Genomic DNA, 17,948 nt, shown 5'->3' with positions numbered 1-17,948 from the left:
ATGGTTAGGAGGACATTGGTATCCCCTGCTCACCAGAGTTCAAGCCCTAGACTTGACATTTGTGCTTGCATTTTCCTGGATTTATTCCAAGCTTTTCGACGATGTGCGTTCAGTGGGAATAGACGTTTCCTTCAACTACAAAGGCGTCTGCGGCAACTTCGTCAACCTCAAGATGATGTGCAGATCGGTCTCTCGGAGGTATTCATAAGGATAGGATTGCATGTATGTATTCATAGGGGTGAATGTGTGTGAGTGACTTTGATTTTTATTTGTTAAGAAAAAAATACCTACTCACCCAGTAAAAAACTAAGAGTAATTAAAAGACGACGTGTCACTTGATCAGCCCGGAGCGCTCGCACTTCGTGGAAGCTTAGATATTGTACTGATTTGATACTTAAAAAAAATCGGCTAAAGAGTGTGAATAGTGACTTATAATAGTAATATTTTTTTGATTTTTTGCCCTGAAGTCAATGCTCTTTTTTTATTCCTTCAAAAATATATACTAGTGCAAAAGAAAGTCAACTTTATTTAAGAAACGTCTTAAATTTTTTGACTTTTAAAATTAATCTAAACCCTATATAAGATGTATATACACCCAAGAACCAAAGAGTATTTCCTCTAGTATACATGGCTACTATGTGACAAGGTTACATCAACGGACTAAGCTGACGCGTGTCCCACTAGATTTATGTCTCGTCATGCATGCATGATTGCATGCTCCCGAGCCACTCCACCCATAGATTAATTTGAATTCCAAACTACGGGATAGCCAAAACAAGATCAAATTTGAATATATATTTAAATGAGATAAAATTTATTACACTATTTTCACTTTTTTTTAGAAAAAGAATGTTTCACTCATTTCTAGAAAAAACAAGTTTCACTCATTACATGAAAAATGATCACAGTCGTTGATTTCACTCATTTCAAAACATATTCCACTCAATTCAAACAAATAATTTCAATCATTTTCACAAAGAATGATTTCACTCGGTTTAAAAAAACATCACACGTTAAAAAAAGATTTCACTCTTGCCATTCAATTCAAAGAAATAATTTTAATCACTTTCAAAAAGAATGATTTCACTTGTTTTCAAAAATCCTTTCATTAAAACATGATTTCACCCTTTAATTCAATTCAAACAAATAATTTTAATCATTTTCAAAAATAAAAATTTCACTCAATTAAAACAACATATTTCACTCATTAAAAAACAGATTACATTCAATTCAAACTATAATTTGAACCTTTTTTTAAAGATAAAGATTTCACTTGTTCAAATAATTTATTTAACTCATATCAGAAAACAGATTCCATATATTTCACTAAATGAAAACAAATCGTTGCAATCATTTCCAAAATGAACTATTTAATCGATTAAAAGAACATATTTCACTCATTTAAAAAAAGGTTCCGCAAATTTCAAACATTTTCAAAAAGAACGATTTTACTTGTTTGAAACAACATATTTCAGTCATTTGAAAAAATAGATTCCACTTGTTTCACTAAATTCAAAGAAATAATTTCAATCGTTTAAAAAATAGGGATTTCACTCGTTTAAAAATATATCAAGGAGAAAATAAAATTGATGACTTTTAGAATGGGAGGAGAGATAAAGATATTGCATGCATGTGTCCTATACTCCTAATACAATACTTATGTCAAGAAAGGACTAGAATGGATGAACATGCCTACTTTAACTTACACGCGGGGAACATCTGAGGTGATTTAAGTCCAAAATACACGAAAGGTTCACATGCAGATACAGGCATGTACATCTATGGTATGCCCATGCAGCACAAATCTCAATAAAACCTTGTCAGTAGGAGATTTGCGTACGGTCACCGCTCAAAATATGGATCAAACCGGAATGGAAACGGATGGAACTGAGCGCTACCACATTTGTTTTCTTATATTTTTACAGAAGCGTAAACGAATACAGAAACCCGGAAAATGGATAAGGAAACATGCACTATCAAAAACAGACACAGAGTGAATACAAAGCGGACACGGAAATAGACATGGGCGTTGACCGGCACATAAAAACCCCTTCATAGAAAAATACACACAAAAACAGAAGAAAAAAAGAATTGTTAACATGGCTATAGCGTCAAGCTGAGTACATGTGTGGTAGTAGAAGTTGGGCCTCAAATGATTGGACTACAAAGCAGCCATAGGTTTATAGTAAAAACGGAAATTCCTTATTCACGGAAACGGAAAGTTTCGTCTCCACGCATGTTCCACCGGAAAACATAGTTCCATTTTTGTTTCCGTTTCCGCACTAAAAAAATCCATTTCCACTTCCGTTTTCTAAATCTCTGTTCCCTATTTTCATATTTCCTCTATGTTTCCATTTTTTTCTCCGGAAAAGCGGAAAGTTTTCGCTCCATTTTCATCCCTAGCTTAAAATGACTTTGACGCTACCCCATGAACGTGGCATGCAAGCAGTGCGTGCATTATTACATGTGGCGTGACAGCCAAGAGCATTAATCGGGCATGTTAGTGGAGCGAAAGTGTGATCAATCCAGCAATCTCGTTTTAATTTGAATTTAAAGATACTTTTATGGGGTTTCTCTATCGTGCTAACTTACAAGTCTGAATATTCTATGTCTCTTCTCCATGTCTTCTTTATTTATTTTCAGTTTTTGTGTGTGTGTCTGTGGTGGGGGGTGGGGGGGGGGGGGGCACGCACATGTGTGCGGGTAGATGACACCATCCATATAAGGTGCACTTTACTTTTGACATGTCTAGAGACGATTAATTTACAACTTCGGTATCTTGTTATTTGAACATGAAGTATGGCATGAATGTATAGATGCAAATTATTTATATTTAGTGCACAAAATATTTTTTGAGATCTTAGGTGAGTAGCAATGCCACTAACACATCCTTTCTTTGAAAACTATTTTTAGTTTTTGTTTCATTTCTGTTCTTGTTTTAAGTGTACTACCAATGCCACTAATTTATTTAATCTCAAAAACATTTTTTATGAAATTTCAATATTATATGTTTATTATTGCGTATTAAAAAATGTCAATTTGCTCAAGTGTTTTGTGATATTGCTCCAAAACCCTCAACCACTTTATCAATCCAAATATGTCCAAAACCCTACAATCCAACTCGGCTCCACCGAAACTTCCACATTCGGACCCACCGAGTTCATCTGGACACCGCCACAGCCAAAACCTAACAAATCAGAGTCACCGATATGGTTCTCGGTCACACTGGGATGGCTTGCCCAACTCTCTGTAACTTGTTGCAATTATTACGGTCTCTCCGGGTTTTGCAATCGGTCCCACTAAGATGGCCTGCCAAATCTTCTGTAACCAACTGCAATTATATCGGTCCCATCGAGTTTTGCAATCGGTCCCACCAAGACGGCTTGCCAACCTTTCTGTTGCCTTATTGCTTCACTTCGGTTCTACCAAGTTGATGCAATCGGTGCCACCGAAATGAGGGATGCCTTTGCCATTGCACATCGGTCCCTCCGAGTTGTTTCCGTTCCATCCCACTGAAACCTCCAATGTTCATATCTTTTACACAGCTCGGTGCCACCAAGTTGGGTCAAAAGTGTGTAACGGTTGGATTTTGTGTGGAGGCTGTATATACCCCCCCCCCCACCTGCCTCTTACTAAGTAAGAGAGCTATCAGAACGTGCCTACACTTCCACTACTCATTTTCGGAGAGAGAACCACCTACTCATGTATTGAGATCAAGAGATTTCATTCCTACCATTTAAACCTTGATTTCTAGCCTTCCCCAAGTTTCTTTCCACTCAAATCCTTTTTCCACCATAGCCAAATATGTGTGTGAGAGAGAGTTGATAGTTGGGAGACTATCATTTGAAGCACAAGAGAAGGAGTTCATCATCACATCGTCTATTACCTTTTGGAGAGTGGTGTCTCCTAGATTGGTTAGGTGTCGGTTGGGAGAGCCTCCGACATAATGTGGAGTTGAACCAAGAAGTTTGTAAGGGCGAGGAGGTCGCCTAATTCGTGAAGATCTTCCTGAGTGAGGCAAGTCCTTCGTGGGCGATGACCATGGTGGGATAGACAACGTTGCTTCTTCGTGGACCCTCCATGGGTGGAGCCCTCCATGGACTCACGCAGTCATTACCCTTCGTGGGTTGAAGTCTCCATCAACGTGGACGTACAATAGCACCACCTATCGGAACCACGCCAAAAATCTTCATGTCCCCATTGCATTTGCCTTCTCCAAACCCCCATTTACTTATATGTGCAATGTCTTACTTTCCACTGCTATACTCTTAGAATTGCATGTGTAGAGTGTTGCTTCACTTGCTATAATTGCTAAAATCTGCCTAGAACTAAAATTAGGAAAATGTTAGGTTTTATTTGGTCAAGTAGTCTAATCACTCCCCTTTAGACATACTTTTGATCCTCCCCCCCCCCCCCCAATATGCGTTCGGTGCTAGTTTTGCCTTGAGCATCTTACGTGCCATTCCGATCACCTTCTATTTCCCTCGCTCAAAGACATTGTTCTAGTGCGGCAACTATGGGGCACTGAGGTGATGTTGCCACTAGTAGGGAAACCCCTAATTAGCGGTGTTTGATAGTGATGATTAGCAGCGTTGGCGGAGCACGTTGCTAGTACAATGCCACTAGTGAGTTAAGGCTACCAGCTTGCGGGCTAGACGCTGCTAGTCTGTGATAGCTAGCAGCGTTCGAGCAGGACGCCGCTATTGTGTGTTACTTTAGCGGTGTTTATGCCATGAAGCACTGCTAACTCGTAAAGCACTAGGAGCATGCCCACGCGGCGAACACTTCTAATCGGGAAGTCAAGTAGCAGCGATGATTTCAGCTTATACGTTGCTGATTTAATTTCCTGGATAAAAAATTAAAATCATTTATATTGTTTTGCAGCATTTTGATCCTATTTTGCTGCCAAAGAAAATAATGTAATCCAGTTGGTGCAATTGGTAGCTTTCATTCAAGTTCTACCACGTAGAGCAAATGTACGGCTGATTTAATTAACTATACACATAGCAGTAGTCATGCCATAGGAGGATTTTTCCTAATTAATTTTCCTGCCACTTTTGTAGCCCAACATGGTGCCATGGTAGCTGTTAGGAGCCAAAAGAATAATTATGCTTCCATGACACCTTTTTGGGCTAGCAAAATATAATGGAACATTATCTAACATAAGTTCAACACACACAACTAACATGCATACTAAACAGTAATGTTCTCAACAAGGCGGTACATATGATGATTTGAAGGAGAATGTACACAATCTATCAATTGAATAATGAGGGGATAACAAGAGAGTAAAGTGATCGGAAAGGTACATATATTATGATTGAAAATGAGAAGATGCCATTTTAAAAGGCAAATTTCTTTACATTTTAAGTGAAAAAACTTATTTATAGGTACTATTGATATATAAATAAATGCTTGAGTTTGAACAAAAGAAACAACATGATGAGATTTTTATTCAAAAGTATTCTATCATTACAAAACGCATAACCGTCACCAGCAATAACAATGATCGAACATATACCTTAGATATATTTTTATATAAAATGTGATGTATTTTTGGAACTAAATAACTAATTGAGATACATACATATCTAAAGATAATAAAGATTCACTAGCCTACCTGTCCATGCTGATGAATTCTTATGTTGTATACATCTAACTTCCCATACATGCTATTCGATCTCAACTATATGTACTCATGTAATGCCATAGACAAAGAATCGCCTATCTTAAGGTCAAAACTTTGATTCAATGTATTCTTATATCCTCACAGACAAATGAATGTACAACTAACATGATTATCTACGGAATCGTAAAATATATTTTCAACAATTTGAACGTGTACGATCCATTTGTGTGGATTACTTCTAATGATAAAAAATTGGCTACTCTCCACCAAAGCGTTTAAATTTTTAGAGTTGTTCATGGTTGATAATCTTTGTGGACAACTTGACACACACCTACACCTAAAAGGTACATAAAGAGTTAGTTCTTCAATAAATTGTTGACAACATATTTTTATGTGTTTGATCATCCAACTACCAATCTTACATCACTTAGTCAAGCCAATTAAGCCGCAAACATAGAAATTCTTCTATATTATATTGTCCAAATTTTACAAGTGAGAAAATTGCTCAAAGTTTGCATAGATTTATCAAGCATCACTGCAACAATATATAAATTGAAAACCCAAGCATGTGGAAATATAAATACGTTGAAAGCATTTACAAAAATAATTACATGATTAAAGAGGTAGATATTTAAGAATTTGTTAATTACACTTTAACCATTTACGTATGATGAATTTGGAGACTCATTGTTAAACTTTATAAAATCCTAGCCCGCACATTGATGGGGCACTTTGCTAGCTAAAGAAATAAACATATGTCTGATCCTAACTCCATTCATTTATCTTGGTCCACATGGAATACCGAACACATTTTGCAAATCATTAACGTGAACCTCACCGCCCATGAGGACTAGAAAATTGGTCGGATCTGGTGGCCGGCAGCAATGAGGGCCCCACCGACAAAGGAGATCCGGCGAAGGCTAAGACAGCTCATAGAGGGAGTAACTTCAGTAGTAACATATGGTCCAACCTAGTAAATTTGCTTATGTGGCAATGATTTAATGAGAGAGATGATTTGAGAATAGCTAGTTACTCACACTATGAGTAATATCATACATATCAAGACAAAATGAGTCTACAAGTTAAAAAATAAAGTCATCTTAAATTGTGGATCGTGAAGGTAGTAACATAGACTAATCGTAATATATGAATGTTACTAGTTTAAGTTACTCTCTACTGTGACCAGCCTAATGCAACTGCAGCGAGACCGAGGAGGCACGGGGCCTCAACCCTAGCCCGGAGCTCGGTGGCGTTGAATGTCACCCACGGCTGCCAGTACACGTTTTTTCGAAAGACAGTTTGCTTTCATTTTCATGTTTATGGTTATAGTTATTGTCATTAATAGTTGAGTGCCCAAAGCGATCAATCATGCAAGTTGCGGCAATAAAAACATGCTAATTGTAGGATTTAATGCGGCCATTACTTCCTACCCGTCACTTCACCAAGACCTACACTAGTCAAGCATGGGCATCACGATCTAGGCATGCCTTAGATTGGACACCGCAAAAAAAGTTGAACAGTGGAAAAAAGCCAACCACCAAACCAATTTCCTTGCAAATTGGACACCGCAAAAAAATTGAACAGTGGAAAAAAGCCAACCACCACACCAATCTTTCCTTGCAAACATAGTCAAATATAGCAGTTAATCTCCGCATTTCATGTTGTGATGTTTGGGCTACCCATACATAATTTTTTTCTCTCCAACGTCCTTCAAGTGCCCTAATAGTTGCCCAATCATTTAAGACTACCCACAGTAAGAGTAATATAGGAGGTAACATCACACATCTTTAGGCAAAACAGATGATGTGGCGAGTAATTAATGAGGAAAGAGGGGCATGTGATAACATAGCTAGTTATTGTAACATCACACATATCAAGACAAGATGAGTCTATAACCTAATAAATAAATTATTACATGACACCACACATACTCCCTCTGTCCGGTGAAGAGTGTACATTTGGATTTAAAATTTGTCCATAAAAAAGTGTACATATATCTTCCCAATGCACATTAAAGTAGAAAAAAAATGCTTCTCTCTCATCACACGGTAATCAAGACCAATAGCATTCTACACATGGTCTTCTTAATTTTTACATGCACTTAGGTCATTGGCGGTTGCATAATTAAAGAGGAGAGACATGGTGGTTTGCACCTTTTCAATATATATTTTACTCTACTCCATAATTTGTTTTAAAAAATTTATATGTACACTTTTTACCAGAGGAAGTATGTTACTTCCCACTACATAGAGGCTGCTCGCATGCACTGGCCGGACTCTAGTATGCAAATGAGCGTTGCAGCGCGCGAATTCCGACCGGGGTAGGCTGTTCCTGATTAAGAAAGTTCGTCAGGGCGCATTAATTGAAGATTGAGAAAATGAGGGCCCCATCCAATTAAAATATTAGGTGCACCGGAAATTCAGGGGTCCTAGAATATTAGGTGCACGGACCGATGGAATATAGGTGCATGCACCGATCGTGAAAGCAGTAGGAAACTACTGAGGTTGGTATGGAAAGGGACACAACGCAGTCATGGATCGCGCGACGTGCGGTCACGGAAGAGTCTTCTAGGCCATGCGTGGAAGTAATTAGGAATGGAAACTCAGCTAGACCGGTGGAGGAAAAGAGGTGCGTTTAATAACAACCGTGACTTATACTTTTGGAAAATTTAGATTCTCCTAGGCATCCAATACACTTGGACGGAGGGAGTACCTGTGTTAAGACCTCTCACACCATACGATTCGTGCATATACCACTATGGATCAACACCATAGAGCCGCAGTCTTCGCCTTTGAACAATTGAATCTATCTGATCTTGCCACAGCTCACTTATGATACGAAACGCTAACCTCGCCGCACCATGGAGAGAGCAAGAATGTACGCAGAAGCTTTTTCGACTCTACCTAGACTTACGAATTCGAGGAGGATCAGGGCTGACAGACCAACTCGGAAATGTTAAGTCTACATAGCTTCACTACATATTATTTTGCACCCTCATACTTTTTTTCATAGTCGAATTATATTGTTTCCTAGAGGACCGATTCATATGGTTCTTTGTAGGATGTGTCAGAAATATCTCATACCCACATAGAAAAATAAATCTCGAACCACATTAATCTTAGAATTTTCGAAGAAATTATTGATTAAAAAGTCAACTAAAACACATTAATTCTATCCCACATATACAAATTAGAGAATTTTATATTATGTGGCTACAAATATCACATATCCCTTGATGGAACACATGCGCAGTCAAGTATTTCAAACAACCTGTTTTGGTAATTAAAATAAACCAGTTGGAACTCAAATTTTCTCTATGTTCCTCACATTATACTTCTGCATGGATATTCTACCCAATAATACTAAACCATTTTGGTTGATCAGTTTCTCTGCATATATGAAGATCAAACACTATCGGACTTTCGTGGCAAAAAGGAAAATATATGCTGTTGGAATAAGCCATGCCCGTGGCGGTGGTGACAGGCGTGAACGCGCCCAGGTTGAGTTCGTGGCGGGCGTGGGCATGTGTGTGTGCCTGTCCGTGCGGGGCGTGGGTATGTATGTCGCGAGTGTGTGTGCATGCTCGCGGCCGTAGTTAGTTTTTTTTTTGAACATCAGTACAGACACAAGCGCTCATATACACACGCATACACTCATTCCTATGAACGCACACACGCACACCCTATCCCTATGAGCATCTTCGAAAGACTAAGCCGGCATATCATCTTGGAATTTACGAAGTCATCGTAGGCACCTCATCGTCGACGGGAACGTCTCCTCCCACTGAATGCGCATCGCCGGAAATACTGAAATAAATCCAGAAATAAATGCGAGCATCAAGATTTGAACCATGATGGGTTGGGGATACCATAGTCCCACTAACCATCCAACCACATGTTGGTTCGTAGTTAGTTGAGTGGATGTAGTATTAGCTAGCTAGTTAGGTGGCCGAGTCATTTGCCGGTTGCATGGCTGAGTTAATTAGCTAGAGTGGAGCTGCATGCGTGTAGGGATTTGTTGGGCAGGCCCGCGTCGTGCAGCGGAAGCGTGGTTAGGTTGCGTCGTGCGTTCGTACGTCGTTCTTTAGCCTGGTATAAATTCTCATCCTTATGTACTGTTCGGTGGCGCCGGTATGAGCTGAGCCAGCAGTTCGAGTCGCATAAATTAGAAGAGGCCGTATGTGCGTCCATGGCATTTGTGCGCCGGAAAAAAATCCAGTGTACTTCTTTTTCCGCCTTTTGAGCAATTGAGAGAGAGAGAGAGAGAGGGCGAGCTGGTCCGGGGTTTGTCACAACAAATGCTACAACATGACATTCGTTTTTGGAGCCTACGTACAGAGACTTTTTGGACCATAGACCATTTTTTTCTTGACATCAAAATAGAACATTGACCTAATTTTCCAGTTGCGCCGATGTTGTCTACTAATATAATGCATCTAATTGAAGTTTGTATCCTTATTTTCGTATCATCGCTCAATCTGAGGTTTCTTGACATCACCCCACAAAAATATGTGTGCCATGCGACATAGCTAAATCACAAATTAGACAATACAATAAAAATTATTTGATCCCTGCAGATAACCAAGAGAAATTTCTACGTGCATGCTTAATAATGATCCATGAAAACATGTGCACACTGTTGACCAACATTTCTAATTCATAAAAATATTGACAGAAAATGAATATATACTAGCTCGTGCAGGTGCACGGGTTGATGACTAGTGCAAAGCTAACCCAGAATTAGTTTCTGGAGGTTGGAGTGCCACCACCATGAGGCGTCATTGCTCTTTCTTGCCGATGTTGAGATCCACCTCCCGCCTCATTTAATCTAGCCGATTGATACAGTTGTGAGCGCGAGACAGTAGGATGGCACTCGGCAAACCGTTTCTGCATTAAAATGACTAGGTCTACAGGCTCTGATTGGAATCTCGTGTTTCTAACATTCTGTTGGTTAGCGGTCCTGCTGTCATGCTTTGAAAATATGTCATTGTTGTTTGATCTTAGCCTTATGTACCTACCTATTAATGGCAGCAACAAAATTATACTCGAGATAATTTGATTCCTATAACAATGGTAGAGTCATGCGTGCCCTAAAGTTGAAATGAGGAGTCAGGCAAGAATATTTTTGGTAATCCAGTGCAAGAACTTTCGGTCACTTGAAAGATGTACTAGCATCTAACCAACTCGCTCTAACTCAGTTAGGCAGATTGTTCCCTTGTGTTGCGTCCGTCCTTGCCACACACTCTTGGTCCTGCTGGGCGTTGCACTCGCTGCACACAAATAGGTGACATTGTATTTTTATGTATAAAAGTGAAAACTGGTGTTCCCAGCTCCATGGACCATCGAACATGTGTGCTCACCTCGTACAATCAACTTAACTTATATGTCATCAGCAAATGGAACATGAGAAACAATTGAATACAATCCCTTTGTGGTGAAACCGATGTAGTTAATTACCTTCCTGCGTTCCGTTACGGCCAATTTTTTTCTTTCAGGTGCAAATACATACCGCGGACCTAGATAATTACCATGGGGGTCGCCAATCCTCTCATTCACAACAAAAATGTCAGGCATAACCATAAAAAATGTCAGTTTACCATTCTACCCTTATAATACATATAGGATTAGACTAAGAGTACTAGATAAAAAAAGATTTGCATTTTTGAAGGGGATGCCAGGGCACCCACGGAACCCCCATTGGATCCGCCACTGCCCGAGGGATTCATTAGAACTAGCAACCGAAATTTCCGATCGTATTATATCAAATGTGTAAAAAATGTGAAATTTATTATTTTTGTAACTAATAAGATCCATGTTAAATGGCATGCGCTAAAAGTACAGCCATAATTGTTAGATTGTAATATCCTTGCATCACACATTTTACAAAAAGGAGGATAATCTTTGGCCTTTGGATCTATTGATGCACAATGTTTATAAATTAGTATTTTTTTATAAAAATTAGTAGCATTTATACCAAACAAATTTTCTTTAAAAAAAAGGAAAGCCCCAAAGTTATCCAGGGCCTCCATCTCACCAAGCATCTCCACAACTACCACAACGTATGATCTATGACCCGAATCCACCAGCAGAGCAACATGTGACATAACAAAGGCCGTAAAACTTAGGCAACACCTTCAAGGAGTCGTAGCTCGAACACCGATGTTGTCGGATCCAACCAAAAGGTTTAGCTTGGTGCTAGCTATCACCCACTAAGAAAAGGTCCAAGGTAACACCCTTATTGAAGAAAGCACCATATTACGGTAATCTTTACCTTTACCTAATATTAAAGGAAGGAGCCTTTCATAGTTCTTCATACGTAATCCTTTTATGTCCGTTGATTTTGTTATATTTGTGTCGAATATATATTATGTACGCAAGGGGTTACGTGGACTTGGAGTTGTAATTGGTGTGGTTTGGTGCGAGTTGTGTAGGAGTCGGACGCTTATCCTAGGCCTCTTATATACGAAGGAGCACCGCACGTTGTAGCCCATGACGACTTGATAGCAACAGGTACGCGGGGGAGCCGACGGCTTGTGCCGGTGCCCGGGCGGCCGGTGTTGCGGTATCTTGGGGAGGAGCGCCCGTAGTCATGCCCCGGAGATGTAGCCATATCGGTGAACCCAGTTAACAAATATCGTGCCTCGGTGTATCTCTATGATCTTGCATTAGGGTTTTTTCTAACAGATTTTATCTTAACCATAAAGATTAGCTGTTGTGATTTAAAAGGAGGGAGATTTTTTTATCAAAAAACTATTCGTCTCTCAGTCAAATTTACATTCGGTCAACTAGGAGTCGAACCCAGGCTAGGCTCAGGCGAAGTTTGGTGCTGGTTGTGTCCTTCACAGACTCATATTGACTATTATTATACAGCAAACCTCCGACCTAATTTTGTAATTTATACGCCGCAACTCAACATGGACTCCGCCGTCAAAAAAGGTCAAGCCCTGTTGAAGTGCAGGGATGATGGTTGCTATTTGCTACCGATCCATAGGCTTCTACGGCGAGCGAAGGATCGAGTACCTCACGATTGACGTTGTGCCCCGAAAGATCGAGCCCTGTTGTAGTTAGGCATGGAGCTGCTATTTACATCCGATCCAAAGCGTAGCGGTCGTGGCGGGTGAGGGCAATGGCGGCAGCCACGGTGGCGTCTACTTCTATGAAGGGGTGCGGCAAGGCGTTGACAGTGTTCTTGCCACAGAGGCGCCATCGTTGTCCTTCTCGTTGCCCGTGCCGCAGCGGTAGTGGTTGTTTCGAGCAGTCACAAACGTGCTGGAATACGGGAGGAGGAGGAGGTCGGGGAGAAGAATCACCCCATGGCTAGCGTACTAAGTTGTGTTTCGCCGAGCGTAACCACAAATACCATGGCGCATCAGTAGTCACTTCGTCTCTTAGCATGTCTATGGGTTCATGGTGCAGGGAGATGACACCGAACATGGAGCCGGATAGCATTGTCACGTTGATGAACTCGACAGATTCTACGTGATCTCAATCTCGGCACGCAGCACAATGACTGCCGGCCGCCCGTCCACGACGTCTGCGGCGCATCCATGCGTGCAGCCCCATAAACACAGGCACACACACATAGGTATGCTAGCCGTTGCGCGTGTGGCCGCCGTTGAGGATCAACCATCCGCCGAGAACAACATCACCGCGAGCAGCTTGCCTCCGTTGCACAGAGACGAGGATTGGAAAGGGAAAACCATGGAAGAAGCTTTCTCGGTAAGAGACCATGCTTCATCCCGATAGGCGATCGTGAGTAATTCCTACAACTCCAACTACAGTCATCGACAGTTATAGCCTATGTGATCACTCATCCGACGACCGGTGCATTAAGCATCATCCAGGTCTGGTCTATGTACGTACTAAACCGGCCTAACGGCCTAAGTATTTGATTATCAGTCTATTGTTATAGGTAGTGCTTCTCTCTTGAATTTACTGACTTTTGCATAACTGCATGTATATGACAGTTCTGCAGGCTTAGGGTAGCTGATGCTTGCATGGATACATGCATGCATGGACGGTCTGAAGTACTACCTCCGGCCGGGTTTCCTAGGCTCTCTCTTATTTTGGACTAAAGTTTGACTAACAGATTAAACTAATAAAATATAAACTATATGTTACAAAAATTATACATTCGAAAAGCTCTTTTACAAATACAAACCCAAGAGTGTACTTTTGGTAGCATATATTCTATATTTTATTAATCATATGAATGGTCAAAGTTTGACTCAAAATAGTAGGAGGCCTGATAAACCCGGATGGAGGTAGTACTATCTCTTTCTTTAGCATTTTGTATATGAAGAAACTAGTAGAGTATCATTCTATATAATCCATTATTTTTCGCATATAAGAGAGAAAATTAAATTAATTGGATTTTAAAAATATTAAATTATGAGTTTTTGCACTAATATAAAAAATAAAAATCTAATAAGAAATATAATATGTAGACAGGAGTATATGCATGCATGTGTCTATTATGTGCTGCAGATGGATTATTTTATTTTTTTTGCGCTGGAAAGGCAGTTTTTATTGCAATGTCACAGTGTTACAATCAAGAGGCCACAAATCCTCGATACAAGGTGGAACTGAGTTCACCCACACAGCCGTGGTTCTCTCGGAGCGGCTATACTTGGCCAAATGATCTGCAACACTATTTTGACTACGATGAATTTTCTGAGGTAAAAACTCCCTAACACACATGAGCTCCTTGATCTCAAGGACTAGCTAACCATATGCTGATCTCTTGAGGCAGTTACCTGACAGGAAGACGGAGCTGCAGCCGAGTCGGACAGCACAACCACTGCAGATGGATTATTAATGACGAGGAAAATTTCTACCATGCATCTACTAAGCATTATTTCATAAAGTCGGATTCATGGGGATGTTGTTGTGCCATGGCAACACATGTCTATCGATCTTGGTGAAGATTAAATATGAGACGAGATGAGCTGTATTTTGCACATACAATTCTAACTATACTTAAATACGCACTATTTTTTCTTCCGTTGCAACGCACGAGCATATTGCTTGTGTTGCATAATCTTGTAACAAAATGTTAGGATCATGGGTTTTTACCCAAATAAGATGCAAACTCCTACCCACCCTCTCTATTGCCTTCCTACATATAGCATCTTCTAGCCCGCTCCCAATCCGGAAAAGCCCTTGTCCTATTCGCCTCGAACAATTGCATGCTTTTATCGTCACCCACCTCCCACCTGTCTCTGATGTTGTCTTTAAATACTTGCACCATCCCATCCCTCCATATTGTTTAGTCTTCTGCTTAGTTTCCCCTCTTCTGGAGTACTAAGCCTGTAAGATCAGAAGAGAAAAAGGTAAGACTAGTCGCAATTCAAAGGTGTGGATATTCTTTCAGGTATAGCAATAGGGTCGTACATAAGGAATTTTCATTTTTGTAATTATTACCTTCCTTTTACATAGTTCTTACTAGTTTATAGAAATTGTAGTGATGAACACATTCCCTAGAAGACACACTTGCATAAGCCAGACCCCAGGGCTGTTAGAAAATGGATTAGCATTATATTATAGTAGTGGCACAAGTCAGCTGCAATCTATGTGGCTGGTTACTTAAAATGCCGAGTAGAGCTTCTGACTAAAAGTTGGGCCAGAACCTATGCAACATCACTCCATGTATAATTAACAACACAAGGTACCTCCTCGGAAAATTAACTACAGTTATTGCTACAAGTTCCTGGAGTGCAACTTGGGCAATCGAGTTTCATATTCCTATTGTATTGCCCACTTTTGTTTACAAATATTTGATGTCCAGCGCCATTGTATTCCTATTCGGTGTTTATCTCATGGTCAAAGGAGCCTCTCTCGGCAATAAGTCTGCTGACTTTGACTCCCTTGACCAGGCCACTTTTATGTACCAAAAATTTTATAGGGATGTCTACACTACCGTTACAAACTGACGTAGCACCACCTGATTGCAAACCATGGGACCCACACTGAAATTTTGGAGGAAGGTGGCATCACCTGGCTGGAAATGGGTGGGTAGGTGGGTCGGGGGCACATTTATTTAGGGGGAAAGGTGGTGTGGGTGGGGCGCCTACATCACAATCTGGTATTAGCATTTTTGAGATATTTATGTCGATTTTATCGTCATGTGAACTTCTCAATATCCTAGCCACACTTTTAAAGCCACCTGCTCGGATGTCCTGATCAGATGCATAAAAGTGTGGCTCGGATGCATCTCTCGTGTGTACTAGACATATTAGTTGTCCTTGTGTTTGTGCATGATCAACAATGCTAATGATAGAATGAAATATTCTAATTTGTATTCACAACATCGACGCATCATTTATCTATCATCATGACATAATATTTTTTATTTCAATTGATCCCTGTGTTAAGAAAAATGAAAAAAAAGGAATTGTGTTGATGCTTTCATGGAGTTTTCCCAGATGTACTATATGAATCTATGATCAATACAGATCATAGTTACATCTCTAGTGCATTAGTTAAAACACCTAATGTTTTAGTGTAGACAACATACAATGCCGCCCTAATATCCTCGCCTTTCTTCTGGTATATAAAGTAGGTCACTGCTCCGAGGCCATGGCAGGCGCTCATCAAATCTCTGGCAAGATCCGGTGCACTCGGCGTGCACAAGGCTCCGCGGCAGTGCTGGCAATCGGAACGGCAAACCCAGGAACCACGTGTCTCAAGAAGAGTTCCCTGACTACTACTTCCGTGTCACCAAGAGCGAGCACCTCACTGACCATAAAGACACATTCAAGACAATATGTAAGCATGCAAACGTATATACTAGCTACGGTGAACGCATAGTCACGAATGCAACCTTGATCCCTGGGAAGTTTTTAAGACCTAACGATGCCATGCCTATTGTATGATCTAACTTCTGACATGCTTTATTATATTGTCGGTGTTTCGGTCACTAAAATCTGACCAGGTGGTGCGATTGGCACAGAGAATCGTTCCTTTCAATACACGGAGGAACAGCTGAACTCTTACCCTGACTTCCTGCTTCAACACACGTTGCCATCCCTAAGTTCGGCCTGATATTGTGGCTAGTGCTGCTTCTACAACTTGCCGCATCAGCCGCCAAGAAGGCCATTGCAAAGTGGGGACGTCCGGCCACTGACATCACCCACCTTGTCGTCAGCACCAACTCGGACACCAGCGCCCCAGGCATCGACGTATACACTTGGTTTCACTTCTTGGCCTTCGCCTCAACATCTGCCGTACGATGCTCCAACTGAACGGCTGCTTCGCTCGCAGCTCTGCTTTGCGCTTGGCAAAAGACCTTGCTAAGAACAACCGCGGAGCACGGGTCCTTGTGGTTTGCGTGGAGCTCTCCATTGCTGGTTTCTGGGCCCCGACGAACCACTTAGACACCCTCATTATTCATGCGATGTTCGGCGATGGGGCTGGAGTGGTCATTGTCGGTGCTGATACCATGCACCCTGTCGAGCAGCCGATGTTTGAGATGGTGTCTGCCTCACAGACCATCATACCGGGCACCCAGCATGTGCTCGGCGTGAAGATGGGGAGCTATGGTGTTGGTGGCAAAGTTTCCACCGAACTGTACAAACTGGTGGCAGACAACATCGAGCCATGCCTTTCGGAGGCATTTGGTCCACTTGACATGGGTGCCCAGTGGAATGACCTCTTCTGGGCAGTTCACCCTGGAGCCCATGGGATATTGGATGGAATCGACAAGAAACTCCAGTTGGAGCCCACAAAGCTAGCGGCGAGCCGAAGTGTTCTACGAAACTTTGGTAACATGTTTAGCGCTACTATCATCTTCGTGCTGGATGAGCTACGACGGCGAATGGACAAGGAAGGAGAGCGAGCAGAGTGGGGGGTCATGCTCGGATTCGGTCCAGGATTCACTATCGAGACGATGGTGCTGCACGCTACCGGCGCTCTAAACAAAAACTAGCAACTCATTAATTAAGTGTGCTTGCAACCTTCGTGCCTATTACAATCATTCCCGTTTTTGTACTCTTATAATTGTGCTTAATGTATCTCGTGATGTTTTATGGGATCACTGTACTCCAAAGTTAATCAAATAAAATGTCACTTCATGATGTTATTGCTACTCTTAAACTGAAACTTACCATTCAAGTTTCTACATATAAGTCATACCTAGTTTGACGGTCAAAAATCATTCTTTGACCAAAAGTTAGTTCAATGGTATATAGTTTATCATACACATAATAGTAATCATTAGATGTATTCAAAAACACTTTTATATGATTATGATTTAGTATTTCTACATATTGTATGAGAGATCGAAGATTTATGGTCCAAACATGAATTTGGATCAGGTTTCA

At 40.8% G+C, this 17,948-nt stretch overlaps 1 pseudogene; it reads left to right on the top strand.

Annotated features, from left to right (window-relative positions):
• The first annotated feature begins 16,206 nt into the window (after positions 1–16,206).
• LOC125534740 lies at positions 16,207–17,702 on the top strand (annotated as a pseudogene).
• The last annotated feature ends 246 nt before the right edge of the window (positions 17,703–17,948 follow it).

The sequence above is a fragment of the Triticum urartu genome, chromosome 2 (genome assembly GCF_003073215.2).
Source record: "Triticum urartu cultivar G1812 chromosome 2, Tu2.1, whole genome shotgun sequence".
NCBI classification, from domain to species: domain Eukaryota; kingdom Viridiplantae; phylum Streptophyta; class Magnoliopsida; order Poales; family Poaceae; genus Triticum; species Triticum urartu.
The sequence above is the reverse complement of the archived record's forward strand: the minus strand, read 5'-3'. Positions and strand labels throughout refer to the sequence as shown.